Here is an 18152-nt window from a genome sequence, read left to right on the forward strand (position 1 = left end):
TTCAGCAGTTCACAGCTAGAAAGAAAAGACAGCTAGTTTGGCAGTATGAAAGCAAAGTGTGCTAATACTAATATCTTTTTAATTTTTTTACCCATCATCATTATTATTATTATTGTTATCAATTTGAAAATAATGTGCTTTCTCATGTTTTATGGGAATTGAGCATTTTTGTTCATATCTCATTTCATGTGATGTACATATATTCACATTATGTGTGAATGTTCTACAACAGCTTTGCAAGTTGAGTTTGAGTTACTGTCTGGCAGAAAAATCGGTCTCTAAAAACTATTTTGTGATTCAACTTTTTAGCAGTACAATTATTTACGTATATATTGATTCGATTTTATTCAATTTTGTTGCTCTCCTGTTAATCCACTGCTGCAAAACACATTCCTTATCACACAGAACATGCATTATTGACCGAGTAATGCTCAGACGCAGAAATGTGCCCTGATGGAGACGGAAAACAGAGTATTTCATGAGGACATGACCACTGAGGACTGTGCTGATGTAATGTAGACAAGGTCAGCTTCAACTGTGCAAACCACTAAAGCGACAAAGGGTGAATTCCCTGGAAGAAATAATCAGACACAATTCCTCCCACTCTTGTTGCTACTCAAGTTAATCACAAAGCAACACTTAAACAGTATTAAGTGTATTCTGTTAAAGGGGCTTTAGAGAACACACACAGAGAGAATGGTGAAAGGTTGAATAATGGCTTTTTAAATAACAATGAAATAATGTTGCTTAATCTAATGTGACATTTCTTGCTTTTTGGGTGCAAAAGCAATATTCAGCTCCCGAGGGAAAAAAAAGTGTAGGAGAAGCTGCTGAGCAATAATGACATAATAACCTTTCAGTATAATGCAAATTATCTGAGAGTGAAAAACACGTTTGCACCACCTTTAGATACAGTTTATAACTTCACAACTAAATATATAGCCTCACAGGAAGCTTTGTCCAATCATGAGACAGCTCAGAGAGAGCCGGTTGTATTGGCTGTTCCAATACAACACGGCATATTGCATAGATAACTTTGGTGGAATTATTGCTACTCCAGCACCAGCAACAACTTCCTACACTCCAGTATTGGCGTGTACCAGTTTTAGCAGAGCGTTTTAGAGATGGAGAGGCTTGCTTTATAATCTTTTGCACGTCAATAGTGACGTCAACAAATGGTAGCGACGATGTGAGGAAGGTCAAGTTTGTTGGGAGTGCATGGGAGTTAATGGGAAAGCAGTGGATGTTAAATTTCAAGATGTAATTTCCTTGTAAAAACATTTTTTGCCCACAGCGTTTGTTTGTTTTTTTGTCCACTCTCAAAAATATTACCTCTCTTTACACGAAAAGTGCTTCTCAGCCAACATCTGCAGTCGAGTTGGTCAAATACTGTACAGTACATGGCAGCAAAAAGAGAATCCCTGGTTTAGATGCTGTTCTATAAACTACACTAAATGCTGTATGATTGACAATAGACATTTCAAATGGCAGAGCTTAGTGTACGTTTAAATGTCATGGTCAGCTGGTAGTTTTGTGATTTAGTACAACAACTGAAATCTGAAGTGATTTAGTTTGTCTAAGTGATTAACTTTTTGTTCTGTTGTCACACGGGTGAACAAGGACCTTTCAGTTTGCAGTCACTGCATTTTGCAGTAAACAGTCACTGTCAGCATACAGTTTAATCATCTTTCTGACTACCGTCTCACAGCTTCTAACTCTCACCAGAATGCCTCATGCCATCTTCTGGAAAAGCTTGGTTTATCCAAGGAAACACCGAGCTGGAGTTTTAAGATTTGCATTCTCTGAAGGCCGTCGTGGAAAAGCTCCAATTTGGGGGAGGAAAGCAGTCAGAGGGATAAAAACAGCTTAAAGTGAAGGTGAACTGCTGAATCTGTGCACAATATGAAGCCACAGTGATACTAACATTAGGAACAGAAGTTTTATTTTAAATTATTTCATAGGGATTTATTTATTTGAATGTATTAATCTTGATGTTTTTGCCTTATAGATCACTCATATTATTGGCCTGGACCCTTGTTAATATGTTCACCCAAGAAAAAATTTGACTGGTGAATCCAACAGATGGTTTCAGGTTTTTTGAAGTGTGTTTGTACCTGGTAATGACACATTAATGTCTAATGACTTTCATGCGTGAAAAGAGACATTTACAAAGCTTCAGTAGAAAAAGCCTGTCTACTGGCAAAATAAGGTGTTAAACATATTACGTCGGCATAGTTTTTGTTATGTGAGCCATTTGTTAAATGGCTATAATCTGCTCCAATCATTTTTATAACCCTGAACTATCCTTTTTAAATCTGCCATGTAAGCCAATTCAGAACAGATCTGTTGGTACATATTCCTTCTTCTGATGAGGCCAAATGTCATAACCACAACAGTCGACGAAGGGCGATACCAGTTTGTCTCTGGCAGAACTGTATACTGGGCAAAACTACTCATTACTGTGATCTTGCCTACAAAGGGAGGCAGGCCAGTGACATGTGGGACCATCGCTGGTCAAAAAACACCAGATGCTGAGTTGTCAGGCATCAGGCCTGGCATGAGGCTTGACCCCACTAGAGAAACTGGACAGCGTCAAAAACAGACTGGGAGGCAGAAGATCAAAAGTGGTTAATGGGCATCAAGCAAAAGAAGTCACAGCAGGGACTAAAGGAGAAGCTGGGACACTAGCAAAGGCCTGGAGTTGTCCACCTGATATGGGGCAGGTGTCACGGAGAAAAAGAGAAAAAAAAAAACACAGTCCAATCGTAATTTGCTGTTAACTTGTGGTTTCTCAATTAATCTTGGTGTTACATAAATGTTGTCAAACTATATTTACTGGCTGGTTGTTTTCTTTATTGGTTTGTTGGTTGATTGGTTGTCTTGTTGATCGGTTGATTGGATGGTTAGATTACTGGCTGGTTGTTTGGAGTGGTTGTTGGATTTTATTTGTTTGTTTTGTTTATGGGTTTGCGAGCTGGTAAGACTTTGTCGCAGACTCAATATCTCAATGACTAGTTGATAGATTGCAGCTGTTGTTTTGCAGTAGAAGCCAGTAATTGAGGGTCGGCGCAGAAAGCAGTGTTTGGGTGTGATGAACCACATTTCAAACAGCATCAAAGATGATGATTTGACTGGAGGGAAAGCCAGTTATTGTGTTGACGGATTATACACTTTTCTATTCATGTGTGTGTGGGGGTGGCTGCTCTTAAACGGAGGGGGTGGTGGGGGTGAAGTGGGTCATAATTGGGCTAAATTACTGAGTGAGAGATGGGTTAGAGAGTAAAAAGGTTGTATGAAGCTCGGCAAAGAAAAGAGGTGGAGAGGTTCCATTACTGTGTGTGTCGGTGTCAAATAGAATAACTAATGTCACTAGTAACAAAAAAGACACATACACACATAGTGAGAGAGAGATGCTACTGCTAGCTCTGAACTGTGAAGTATGGATTGGCAATGCTATGATTTGCTTGGGGGGTAGAAAACTGACCCCCACACACACACACACACACACACACACACTTTTAAAATTCAGAGGGGAACATGAACAAACCAGTAGCTTTGCCTTTGCCAGAGGAAAAAGAGATAAAGATATGAAGTGAAGGGGAGGAAAGAGAGAGCCTACAGATGGAGACAGAGAGACAAATGGAATGGGGGAGGGATGTAGAGACAGACTGAGTAGGAGATAGAGGAAGCAGATTCCTGATCACAGTGTTTCAATTACGAGACCTCGGCATTAGATTGCACTGAAAGATTTTTTTTCTCCCAAGCAGGAATTTCAGATAGACAGATATTTAGAAACAGTAAACATCCACAAGGATGTTTTTCCATAACCAACTCCAGTTCTAAAGGTGACTCTTTGACCATGGGCAAAGAAACATTAAACAAGTTTTTTTTGAGATGGTAGAAAACTAGAACTAGAACAAACCCATTAAAACACATTCCACACATAAAGCCCCGGGCCAAGCAGCTATGTGCCGGGTCATACTGACTGTCATACTGTGCTCCACATTTGTAGAGAGCTGCTTCGCATTTCTGCATATGCATACATGTATGCCGTTCCATTCATACTTAATCAGGGGTCTGTATGTGGTGTTCCACGAATGCTTACTCAATCTCATGTTCCATTTTTAGTAGAAACTATTTCTCCCATAAAAATTATTTTGTGTTTCCTGGTACTCTTTGAGCACTGAGTTATGCATATGTGGGAATCAGTGTACTTCCTCATATAACCTCAAGCGAGTTTTCATGGCTACCATCCTCTGTCTTTTGTCTCTTTTGATAAAAACAAGAGTGTGCCACCGACTTGACTGGAGTGTTGTGCCACAGGGAGCATGCAGAGAACAGCCAACAGGAGTGCCCTCTTTCTTTGAACTAGCCTGTGATTGGTGAAAATCTTCAAACAAGAGACAGACTTCCCCAAGGCTGGAAACACAGTCCAGAGGAGTTGTTGATGTCTAGTTCTCTCTCAGATGGCTTCATTTACATTATGACGGAATTTTGATCCATAATAACAAAAACACATTCTTTCAGTAACGTTTAAAGGGTAAAATATCCTATGTCGATATGTTTGATCATAATTATGCACAAGTACAGTGGAACACATTAGTGTATCCTCATGTTTCTTAAACACAAAGTGACATTAAAACAGAATCCTGTCATGTTTTTTTTTTTCTGTATTTCTCCCTTCTTTGTGGGATTATGGTAGTCCAGCATCACTGAGCTAAAACCCTAAATCTCTGTGTAACACTGCATTGACCCATGTCACCAAGGCTCCACTAGATGCTACAGCACAACTTTTCAGGGCTTATGGGCGACAGAACCCGCCGGCCCCCTCTGCTAAGAAATAAATAAGGAAATACATCTAATAAAATCGTCACCATGTTAAGTCTATGATACCTTTCTCTCTATAAGAGAGTGAGTGGTTTACAGTCTCAGGCTGAAACATGTTGTCTCACAGCAAGTAAAGTGTCAAAAATATACTGAACCCTTTTGTTACGTAGCTAAAATGTGTTGTCCATGTGTCGCAGGCTTGCTCTATGCACAGGGGAGAACACACAGTACAGTCAGTGCCAACTATGTGTCAGGACCTCACATAACCACACTTCAAAAGGCCTGAACTCTCTCTGTAACACCAGCTCTGAGCATGGTCAGAGATATCGGAAGAAGTCTGTGCAAAAACAAGCAATTAAACACAGAAAAGAGAAGTTTGAAAGACAAGGACGTGGCTGTGGAACGTACTCAGGCTCTTGAGTGTTTGTATGCTTATTAAAAATGAGCATTGTGACAGCCTCATCAGAGGCACTGGAGTCTGAGCATGAGGGAGAGAACTCTCTCGACGCTAATGCCTTTATAGTGTCACAATTAATTAATTTAGTGCTTGTGAGTGTCCTGAGACAATGTGTATGTGTGTGCGTGTGTGTGTGTATGTCTTGGGGGGGAATGGGGTGAATGATTTGCAAAGTGACAAAAAAAAGTCACCTTTCCTGTTGAAAAAGGCAGATAAAGGAGGGTAAAGCTGGTAATGTATTCTTAAGATAGTGTAAACTTGAAGCTGACATAGAATTTATTAGGTGAGCATTTTGTCAGCTGGCTAAAATCTGTATTTTTCCGTCTCCATTCACAGCCATGTTTCATTGATCTTGTGCCCACATGTTCTTGGCTGCTACTCAAAAACAAAGAGCATACAGAGCATCGTCACCTGTATATAACACACTGATTATGTACTCTATATGTACGTCATACAACCACACTTCAAAGAGTGTGAACTGTCCCTTTAACCCTGTGCTTAAAAGGTGTAAAGAAAAATGAAAAAGTAATGTTTTAAACCAACATCAGTCCATATCTGATATTGATGTTTATTTTCTTTTTTAAATTATTTACACCAACCTTGTCATACAAAAACGTTTTTTTGGTTTTTAACCCTTAAATTAAAGCTTTTGTCATGAAACAGAGATTAGAATGGGTTTCAATGAGCACATGTTTGTGTGTAGGTGTGTTAGTGTTAGTATTTTAGTTAACATTGTCCACAATAGACTAAAAATAAATGATTACATGAGAACACTCAAAAATGCACAACCTGGCATACAGTTTTCACAATATGCATGAAATTTCTTTATGTGCCAAAAACACAAATATGTGTTGAGGTGTGTTTAAGGGTTAAACACTCAATCCAATCATTGAAAAACTCTGTTTTCAGATAAAAACAATATGCAAAGTAGGAACTTCTCTCCTCTGTAGTTTGATTATTTCCAATGAGTATTACTGTTGAGAATCAACAAATATATTTTCAATTGAAAACTTCTCAATTTTGCAGGCTCTATAACACAAAAATATTGTTGATGACAAGTGTATCTGGAGCGGAATTTGTCTATTTTTCAGCCAAAACAGAGTTGAACAGATGCGGCCCAGGTCCTTTCCATCCTCATCATTGTCTACAGAAATCTGAGCGTCATCTGCTCTGCCACCTCCAACTCTGCCTCCTGTCTTTTCAACTGCCTGAACTCAGAGTTCCCGTCTCTGTGGCTCCCTTCAACCTACTCTCTACTCGCACTATGGGTCCCAGGGTCACAACGTCCACGGAGACCCTTGCCTGACCATGTCTGTCAAACTGTCCATCACCACTGCAAACATGAAAAAGCCCACTGCTGATCCTTGGTGTAATCCCACCTTTACTTTGAACTCTTCTGTCACTTCCACTACTCACCACTGTCACACCACACAGCGCCTACAGTCATCTTTACCATTAACACATTTCAATCACGTGCTTGCTCTAAATCCACTGGGTCAGAATATATATTATAAATTATATCATAAATAATAATTCAACCTAGAAAACTGACCTACTGTTTGTGCAATTCTTACTCCAGCTCCACTGGACTTTATTACCGTGTCCCATCCCTGTCACATGGTGATGAACAAAGACATTCACTCAAATCCCACAGGAACATGACCCACATGATTCCCATGCATAGTCTCCAAGTCTTGTTTCCCAGATTAATATTCTATTATATTTACTTTTCTGCAAACTATGAGAAATGTAACATGCATTCTGTATGGACAAAAAAAAAAAAAGGATTCAATTTGACATTTTAGCAAATCAAGAAGTTCAAGAAGTCTGGGAGACATTTGCTGCAAGATTGCACATTATTATGAAGACATAATGGTGTGTTTTATGGAGAGGATGTTCACACTGAGGACAAAACATGATCTTCTCCTCACACTAATAAAAAATATAGCCTCATTCATCACCAGGAAATCTAATCATCCTCATTTACTCATCAACACCAAAAGAGTCACAAACTATATTCATAACATTTATGACAATATTTTAAGAAAGGCAACAGCATTTATTAGTGCAAAAGAATTAGATGTGCATTTTCCTACTTTTTGTAAGTTGTGAATCATTTACCACAAGGTGGCAGCAGCATAAGCAAGTGATTTGAAGTGATGAAAGTTACGGGGTTCCTTAAATGCATCTTGGAGCCTTGGAGTCATTTTTGGTATGCCGCAACATAAGTGCATAATATAATGCAGCAGGTGATCTACTTAAGTGATTTTATTTGTCGCCATGAGAATAAAAATGTCATATTTTAGATTTATTTTTCATATTATGCAAATATCAGGTTTTTTGGTTGTTTTTTTAAATCACACTCACCAGCAGTAGTCTAGAAACTCTCCCTGTGCCTTCGCGAGGCCTACACACAACAAACCCAGTGGGCCAATAATTAGGATGATACTGAGGGCTGTGCTGTGGGATCTTGTGGGTTTAGTGTGGATTTGCTCGACAAAGAAAAAAAAAAGCCAATAGTGGCCCCACAGGGGCTTGTTTGCTACAAAACCGCGAGACCATCTTTCCTCCCTGGAGACCATTTTGGATTTCTTCCTCGTTTTGAGGCTTCTGTTCAAAATTTAACATGTATATTTAGCTTTCAGCATGGAGGCAAGCGATTGGGAAGGAAAGAGGAGAAGCACGAGAGCATGGAGCATCACTACTACCTGACAAGCTCAGGACTAATTACAGCCATAAAACAATTACATACATCTAAATTAACCTTAGCTTATATGATAAATGATGGGTTTCTGTTTTAAAATGCTCACCTTGTAACAGGTACATGCAATGTTATTGAGCTTTTTACCCCTTTTCAAGCAGTGGGTGCTGTTGTATAATTTAATATAATGTACATTATAGATGAATATATTAATAGATTGCGGGCTGTCTGTTGACCTTGTGTGTGTGTCAGTGTTGTAGCAGGGTTGTTGTTCATGTGTGTGTATATATATATATATATATATATATATATATATATATATATATATATATATATATATATATATATATATATGAGTGATGATGGTGATGAAATCAATGGTAATGCGCTTCTCATCTCCCGGTGTTGTATATTTCATAGAAGATCTGAGCTGATTCTTCTGTGTGCACTGGTTTGTCCTTGAGACAGAATTAAAAAGCCTTTTCTTCTTTTTATTTTCGGAAACAGCCGGAGGAATTGATAGGAGACATAACATGCTGCAGTCGAGAAACTTGTTTTGGAGTAGCGTGAACACAAAAGGTAGACTGCGGCATGTTTGATGTGACATTAATATTAAAACACTTGTACAACGCAGAAAGTCTGAAGTTTTTCAGTATTTCTGCCATTAATGGTCTGTAAATCAATTAATGCAAACAATAACAAGCAACTATTTTGACGACATCTGGCAGTGGCCTGGGATTATGAGCTTCAGTTCACATCCTGATTAAGTGAGTGATCCTCTCTGTCTTTTTCTTTGCAATGTTTTAAAAAAAAACTTGACTCCACTCCCTACTGAAGAGCATGATTTTACATCTCACTAAAGCTGCTGAATCTCAGATCTGCTGAACAGCAGGTCAATGGTTTCCTTCTGTTGCATGTCAAAAACACATATTTCAAAGTAAAAGCTCTTGAGCGGTTTGCAGCAAGGCTTTTATTGTGAAATATCTGCATATCTGGAATTTTAGAGTACAGAGGAACATTTATAACATTAAAAGGTTAATTATTGAAAGCAAATGACGTCATTAAAGCGCAACTTCTCAACACTACCCCAAAAAAAATCATGTGAGGATGTTTATAGATATTTCAATGCAAAAATGTTGCATATATTATCTTTAAACTTGAAATTGTGATGTAATTTGCTAATTAGCCAATTAATTTATTACTGTTTAGGACAGAAATATTTATGTTACGAATTAAACTAAATGTTTGAGCAGAAAAGAGTCAAAATGAATAGGCTTTAAAATATATTAAATGCACATTATATGCAAATGTATGATTGTAAAATGTCAGTTTCCTGTTGTGAAAACTAATAAACCAGGTTAACAGTAGACATTCCTGACAGGTTAAACAAATCGTGCAAATCTCCAAACCCTTCTACAGAAACAGTTAATGAGGTCTGCTATAAGGTATCGCAACCGTGTATTACAACAAAATAAAAGCCATTCATTTTGATATACAGAGCTGAATCAGCATATGCGTTTGTGTTTTTGTAAGTAATGATGGAGAATATTGTCAGGAGGTCAAGTCAAACTTCTTTTATGGATAATAGTTTTTCACTGGAAAATGACAGAAAGACACTGGGGTATTCCAATAGCATGACAGTCGCATTAGTTTCTAAGGATTGTCACATGGATTAATAATGACATAGTGGCTCTGTAGATGTAGCATTTAAAATTGATATCAAATGCAGGTCGCTGAATGTGGCAGCAGTATGGTGCACATAGCAGAAGCTGGATACACATACAAGATTCAGACACTGCAGATGCATTACATACATGATTAAACACAGGCAGACTTACATTTACATCTCAAACCCAATGCCTTGCTATGACTGCAGTGAGTGGCAGAAATCTGTGTATGGTTGTGCTACATGTATGTGTTTTATGGTTATGGGCTGGAGAAAGTTAATTTATTTTTCATGTAGACACTCAGCAGTTATCACTCTTCAATCACATTGAAGTTTATCTTCCTGACAGAAGATCTTGACAGGCTCCATCAGATCAGATGAAGGGAGTTTGTGAGCTTAGATTTCTACATATTCTACATTGTTTAAGGCTGAAGTGTGGACTTCGGCTGCTTCACTCAAGCCCCACACTGATAAACAAATATCAATTTGCACTGCAGTCTCCATCTCAAAACATTTCTATTTAAATGTCCTGCAAATTAATTAATCCACAAACTCACTGATAACAATGCTGCTGCCACTTCACAAAAACCTTAACTAATAAAATCTATGCCAGCTCAAGTCTACACTATCTTGGGAATATGTTTGCCAATTTATCTTGATTTTAAGATAGCCTTTTCTGGCAGGGAACTGAGGGTTGTAAACTAGTCACTCTCCTGCACCTAATTCCATGAAGAAAATTAGCATTTTCAGCTCATGGGGACACAGGAGCTGCTGGTTTACTGCTGCCTTGTTTGATTATTTTATGTCACAATATTTCATTCAGATAAACCAAACACCAAAGACACAAGATACCATGTTTGAACTTACTGATGGAGGCAGCAGTGCATGAACAACTCCAGTGTGCTGTAATGTAAAATTGAAGATTTTATCCATGGAATTTGGTTTACAAACCGCAGCATGAAAAAGCAGCAAAAATATCCTTAAGATATTGTAGACTTAAACAGGCATATATTTTATTCGCTGAGCCTTTTATAAGGCAGCTGATATCTGTTTATCCTTCCATCACTGTTGGCAGCCATGTTATCAATGAGAGCGAGTGTCTGGCGCTCAGGCGTAGCCACAGAAATGGCGGCGTGTGCGGCAAACTCAGTGTTGATAATGTGTAAATACTGTACCTTCATCATTTCAAGAAGATATTGAAATACATTCTGATGAATCTGAGCCAGAGCATTTGACTGCGATAGGTGTCTGGTGATAGTGCTGGATAAGTCATGTCCTACAAACTCGGTGCATAGAATCCTACGTACAACGTATAAACTGGATGAGTTTAAATTTTTGTACACAATGACATATTATCTAATCTTTCAGTCCTCTAACCCTACACCTCAGCTTTCTTGTCCAACTTGTCCTTTTTACTCACCCCCTTTTATATTTCACTCCTTTCTGCCTAATTGCAAGTTCCTTTGAGTATTATTAAAGCCTTAATTTAGCCCTTATATCTTCTCCAAAAGAACAGCCTTTGTACATGCAATGGCAGTTGTTCCTCAACATAGCAATTAAAACAAGTTAAGCTGTTTCTTAATGGATTAGTCTCTTTAAAAGCGGAACCACATGTAAACAAGCTTATTTATAACATATTTTTATGTGGATAGTAGATACGTGAAACAGAGAGAAATCTATATTAAAATAGCAAAACAGTCTTTAAATGGAATAAAATACCTGCCAAATGTACAGGGTAAAAAATGTTTGCAAAGTTGGATCATTTAGGATTATAAATATATATTTAGTGTAAGAGAGATTGTCAGACCCACTTTTTTTTACCATGACAGTTTGGTTTGGTTGCTTAATTAAGAGAACATAATTAAGTGAAATGTGTGTGCTAAATTAGGCAGTCAACTTGAGTTTGCCACTGCATTTTCAGACTGCAACACATTTGTGGTGACAGCGAGGTCAGTGGTCTGATTCCAGCTCAGAAACCTCTGTGTTTCCACACTCATGTCATCCTCTACCTGTCTGCTAAAATCTTCATCATCACCCCTGTGAGTTACATAAATGTTCAGTCCTTTTTTGTATTAAAGATGTATTCAGACACCCAGAAACAGAAGATTATACTTATCTTCTGGTCCTGCCCTTTATTCAATAAGAGACTGAACTCAATGCTATAGAGTGGACATAATGTCCTAATATTGAATTCTTAATGTCTTTGGACTTCAAGAAAGGCTGTTTTGTTTGTATAACTCATTTCATAAAATGCACCAAGGCAAAACATAATAGATTAAGCTAACTGAAACATTTACATAAAAAGGAAACAATTTGCAGTCTAGTCTAAGAAATTAGTAATTATTTGAATAAAAGAAAAAAAAATGTTCAGCCTTGGTTTAAAAGAAGAGATGCGGCAGACATCACGGTTCTTTCAGATAAGTCAACATTGCTTCTCCATGGCTTATTGTTGACTCTGGAGTAGGGCTGTACAATTAATCACAAAGTAATTGCAATATCCAAATGCAGCTTATTGTAACTCAAATTAAAATGTCACTTAACAGTTCATTTAACAGAAAACAGTTAATTAAAATAGAATGATAATTGATTAAAATGTAAGGAATTATTTAAACATGTTGATTGATGAAAAGTAGGTAAGTCAGGTATAAAAAAATAAGGTAATCATTTAAAATAGCCATAAATAAGTTAAAATTACACTGTCTACGCCCCCTAGAGAACGACACGCCCCATCTCAGGGAAAAAAGCTCCTACTCGATGCTGATTGGGTCACAGAAAAGACTGTGTTTGAAACGTGATAACGTTTAAGTTGACAAAGAAGAACAAGAAGAAGCAGATGCAGAAAACAAGGTACAAAATGACGGAGGAAGAACAACTGGAAATTAAACTGGAATTATTTTTATATAAAAGTTTGGTTTGCTAACCAGTAAGCCTGCAAGCTGTAGCTAGCGATTCTAAATAGCTAATAATCTACTGTCCGTTTTTCAACACGAAAGGCAGCTAACAAAGGCTTGTAGCTCATCTGCAGGGCCACCACTGTAAAGCAGTCCATCTATATTATCACATACTTATGGTATTAATGCTCATTGGCCTCCATTTTCCCATGGGTAATCCATAATATTCATAATATGTAATCCTTATTTACGCCATATTATGAAATATTATGTTATTTCTGTTTGTCCAGACTATGGCTTAGGGTTATGCTCATTTAGATCATTGATTGGTTTTAGGCCATCAATTGCTGATATGAGGCTCAGTGTCCAAATTAAATTTCTATAATGATATACTGTATTCTTTTACTCTCCACACTGTTCTCATTTACCTAATTTTCCTTCTCCCATCATCCATTGGTTGTCTCACCTTGTTTATCTGTGCACATATGCCAACTATGGCCATCAAACTATTCAACTCCTCCCTTTGAGTGTCTGACACTCACAATAAACAAGTGCAAATGTGATGCAACTGTCATAATTCATGATACAGCCCCTCTAAGTCAGAAAAAAATAATGAGGAAAGCAGTAGTGTCTAATGGGAGAGTAATAACTTTGTGTGTGGTTTCTTATTCATTCCAACAACAATAATTGTGGACAGTGACTCAAGCGTCCACAGTGACCATGGCAGCCCCAGCAGCAGGCCATCAGATCCAAAAACTGCCCCAAAATGTTATGAAAATTACCTCAAGATTAACATTCAACGGCAACACACAAACATAAAAACATTGGACATAACAGCAAATTGTCATCTTTCCTCTGTGTGTTTTAATAAAAAGGGTATTTTATAGATCCTTTAAGTGTCCTGCACACTACATGCCCAGAAATGTACCTGGGGTCGTCACCACCATGTGTCCTGCCAATTGGAGAACTGTAACAGGGCATATGACTATAAACAATGTGAAGTGGGTTACTGGGGTTTGACTGTGTGAATATTCGGTCGTTAGTAATCAGTCCTGTGACAACCACTGTGAGTAAATGGCTGGGAAGGAAACTGGGACACATTTATTTTCCTGTGTTGATGCCACACATTTCCTTCTGTTCTAGATTTGGGAGGGTCATTGTCCACTATAAGAATACAAAATAATTCATGGAATTTTCCTTGCTCAAAACACCAAAAATCCTGCCCACACAAAGCCAAACAAAGTTGCACCTGCACCAATTATTTTGTTATATATCATTTTATCTTATCAGTGAGATAAGACAGTTTGGAGAAGAGCTGCAGAGCTGCAGAGCCACATACGCGAGGAAGCAAGGCTTAAACTTGAAAGCATTGCTGTCAAATTCAGAAAAGCCTTACATTCTGAGGAATTTATAAGGTGTCTGTAAACCCTGCCATCCTGACTATGATCTGTTGGTTCCTTTTTGGGAATATGTAAATAGTCAATTGTTCATACAAATTAAAATTACTATGTAAAATTACATTATATTACTATGATTGCACTATATTACACGTATTTGAAAGTTACACAAGACCTGCTCAGAAATCAGGTATAATCGTTGTGTCTTCCCTAGAGGTGAGTCTTCACCTGAGACGGGGCATGTCTTTCCCGGTGTCTGTGGCTGCAGATAGAGCAACTTGGCAGCGCAGCGCAGTGCAGACTGGAGCAGAGTGACAAGCAGGTCATTATTGGGTGCCTCGAAAATAGCGTTTATTGTACTTAATAAGGTCAAGCTAGCTAAGAGCTAACAAAAGACTAAGTGCTGTGTATGTGGAAAGATAAAGAGGCAAGCTGTTAACTGCTAGCATTTTTGGAAAGTGTTATATTGCATTTGTAGAATTGTTTTGCTACTTACATGTGAAATAAGGGGATTTCAGTGGTAAAAAAATATATACTGCCTCACTGTCACTTTGGGTCTATTTGAAGAACAAAGCAGTAATGCTTTGACACACAGGTTTTGAAAAAATGAATTAATTAACATGGGCAGAATGATTTATTTCTTCCATAGCCAGTTGAACAGGACAGGGTTTTTTTTAGTTTCCTGTTGGAGTTGGATGTGAATATTTCGGCAGTGTGTGTAGGAGTACACAGACGTGGACAAGATGCCAAGCCATACCCAAACATCAGCACCTTCATCACATACACCTGCTTCTTGCTTCATAAGGTTGGATGTCGGGTTAACTCACTACCGGTGTGGCAGGAGTGTTGAGATTGTTTGTTTTCTCTGAACTGAGCATTGGAAAACCTGGAACTGAATTTACTCCCTTTTGGAATTATGTATATAGTTTATTGTACGGTTTGCTCTTTACCCATGTAATGCTGATGTGATTGGGTGGTATGAGCTGCGGGTCTCAATGTGATGCTGATGTGATTGATTAGTTCCTCTCAAATCAACAGCCTTTTTCCCCCTGTGCAACATAACAAAAATCAGAAACATCCTGTTATTAAAGGATGCTGAAAAGCTTATTCATGCCTTTATTACCTCTATACTAGACTACTGTAACTCATTATCAGGATGCTCTAAAAAGTCTCTGAAGAGTCTTCAGTTGGTTCAGAATGCAGCAGCACAGGTACTGACAGGAACGAGGAAAAGAGATCACATCAGTGCTGAAGCTTGTTACACTGGCTCTGTGTAAAATTTAGAATATAATATAAAATCCTCCTCCTCACATAGAAAGCACTCTAGTGATTTGGCCCCGTCATATGTCAAAGAGATGATTATTCCCTACTACCCAAATAGACCACTCGGCTGTGCAGATGGAGGCCTGCTTGTAGTTCCCAGGGTCTCTAAGAGTAGAAGCTCCTCTCCTGTGGAACCAGCTTCCACTTTGTTTCCTGGGGGCAGACACTCTCCCTACATTTAAAGTTCAACTTAAAACTTTCCTCTTTAACATATTTTATAGTTATGGCAGGTTCAAGTCAACTCTGAACCTTCACGTAGTTATGCTGCCATAGGCTTGGGCTGCTGGGGGAACAGCCATAATTTAGTGAGCACTCTCTATTTCCCTCTCTTTCCCTCTTGCTCTCTCTCTCTCTCGCTCTCTCCTCCTCTTCTCAGCACTCACACTTAATCATGACAATAACTTTCTCTACCTCCCCCTAGTTTGTGCCCTTCCTCTCTGTCCCCTATTTCTAGTTGTTCTTATTTCACAGGTATCCCTGATTCCACAGCTTCAACACCACAGCTCAAATACAACAACTTTAACTATTACTACATATCATGTAGCTACTCATTACTGCCAATGTTGACATGATCCTCATCCACCCTTCATCTACAGCTTGTCCTTTTCTGAGGGTCACATGAGTTGGAACCAATTCCAGATGGTGTTGGGGCAAGAGGCATGATGCCACACCTTGGACGAAATGATGAAGATGATATTTGTTATTAATGACGTTGGTTTTTGAAATGCTTCTGGTCTCTATCACTCTTCTATCTTCTTCTCTCATTCCCATTCTTATTTTCACCCACCTCTCCTTCACTTACCCCCTTCCCGTTCATTTGCATTGGCCATTGTTTTTCGCTTCTTTTTCTTGAAATAATGCAGTGCGTTGAGCCCAGACCTGCTGGTGAAGTTAAAGATGATAATTGGCTTATCATGTAATTGTCTTAATGAGGCTATTGAAATTACAAGCTTGGGTTGTGCTACTGAGGCTGAGCGCAAATTTTTAATTGGTCTTCTTTGTCTCCAACTGCAATTATCTATTTAATCAAATAAAATATTGATTCATTCACTGCTGTTAAGCCAAGTGTCTAATTTCATCACACAGAGACGCATTCCTAGGAACACTTAACCAGCGAAAGCATTGTTTGCATGTCGTGCCTGCCGCGCTCTTCTTTGGTGCTTCCCTTAAGAGCCTTTTTCCAAGAGGGTTTCAGATGCACATAAAAATATTTTCCAAATTCAATGAGTTGCAGCACTTGTCAGGATCACATTTGACCCCAACGGCCAATTAAAATCAAGCAAAGAGGCAGGTTTTACAACACAAACTCTACTCTCTTTATGGAACTTTTTTTATGTCGATTAAAAAAGTATGCAAAGCAAGACCACAACACTGTGTTCTGGCATGCCTGCAGGCACATCACACGGGGGTGTGGTTAAATACTCGATTCCACCTTTGCTTTGAAGGTCGAGATGTAGTGGCCTGGCTAAAAATCTGGGCACAAGCCTCCCATAAAAAAATGGAGGCTGTTAATGTTGATAAAAAATAGGCTAATTCAGCATGGTATTAGGTGGGAGTGGTGATCTATGAATCTGAATGACAGTTGAGTGACAGTTGGGCGCAGAGTGGGTTGCATTCAAGTGTCACCGCTTAAAAGGCTTTAAGTTTAAACACAAACAACTTTCTCATTGGCAAATTAAAAAAAGCCAGAGCCTGACCCGAGTCCGAGTAATGATGTGGTAATTGTCCCGAAGACCGGTCCTCGGGCTGTCGGGCCCCTCTGGCCTATCTATCTCTCTATCGAGATTGTGACATCTTTACGATCAATATTCAATGTACAATCGAGATCGTTACACCCCTAGTGTTTACTGCTGTGCTGTGTTGCTTGGTTAAAAGACAGTGTATGCAGTTGGGTTGCAGTTATATGGAGACAAAGTTACCTCAGAAAAGAAGATGCAGAACATGCTGTAATGAAAATATATTAAGTATCTGAATCTTGAATAATAAACACTCATGGCTCCCTAGTTGCATATAGAACGGGAGGGTTTTGCCTAGTATTGGATTGGAAAGACTCGGTGATCACCTGGGTTTCAACCTGCTTATTCTGCTTACGTAAGGACATTAAAATATTGCCAAGGGCTGAGACTAAATGTTAAAACCTTTCTAACACATGAATGTAATAATAATGTGTATTTATGTGTGCTTTTCTTGCTGGCACTGCTTTGAGGCACTATGATTAAGAGGGAATTAATGCATAGCCACTAACTAATCTGTGCGGTGAATTCAGTTTAGATTTGAAATACATACAGTATCGTTATTTTAAGAGGATGCTGAGAGAGCATAGTCGTTCTGTTAATATTCAAACTCATTTAATAGAGAGAGAGTGGCTGTCTCTGATAACAATCAATTAATGTTTTTAATGCAGGTGATGGCAAGCCGGGGAAATTAGAGGCTTTACAACATCATTTGTACATGTCTGTTTTCAATATGTGGGCTAAGCAATCTGGGAGATATTTTAGGTGTTTTAGCGTGACACCATACTTTTTGAGTAATGGTTTGGTTTGCGTTACCATATTTCAAGGCACTTACAAAAATCCTGCTGTTATAAAACATTATTAAACCTAAATAAACTTTTAGAGGGTACCACCATGAAACCCAAAGAATCTAGAGATCTAAAAGAAGCGATGAACATGTGTTCCACAGATGTGACGAGTAAAAGGGAGAGAAATTGCACCTATTCAGCAGTGTGTGAATAGAAACGATTGCAAAAAGCATTAGAAATATCCAGTAAATGTGAGTGATAACTGTAGTATGAAGTTCTTTGTGTGCAGTCCATTTATGTTTCCTCCCTAAAGTGAGGAGCAGTACGTGCATCAGAACTGAAAAGCTTACAATTAACCTTCTTCCCAGA

The 18152-nt window shown here is 38.4% G+C and overlaps 1 protein-coding gene across 1 annotated transcript in view; it reads left to right on the forward strand.

The window, feature by feature from the left end:
- The window catches only part of chrm4a (cholinergic receptor, muscarinic 4a), a 34670-nt gene that overhangs the window by 7016 nt on the left and 9502 nt on the right, over positions 1 to 18152 (forward strand). The window lies entirely within an intron of this gene.

The sequence above is a fragment of the Solea senegalensis genome, linkage group LG2, assembly GCF_019176455.1.
Source record: "Solea senegalensis isolate Sse05_10M linkage group LG2, IFAPA_SoseM_1, whole genome shotgun sequence".
Taxonomy (NCBI): domain Eukaryota; kingdom Metazoa; phylum Chordata; class Actinopteri; order Pleuronectiformes; family Soleidae; genus Solea; species Solea senegalensis.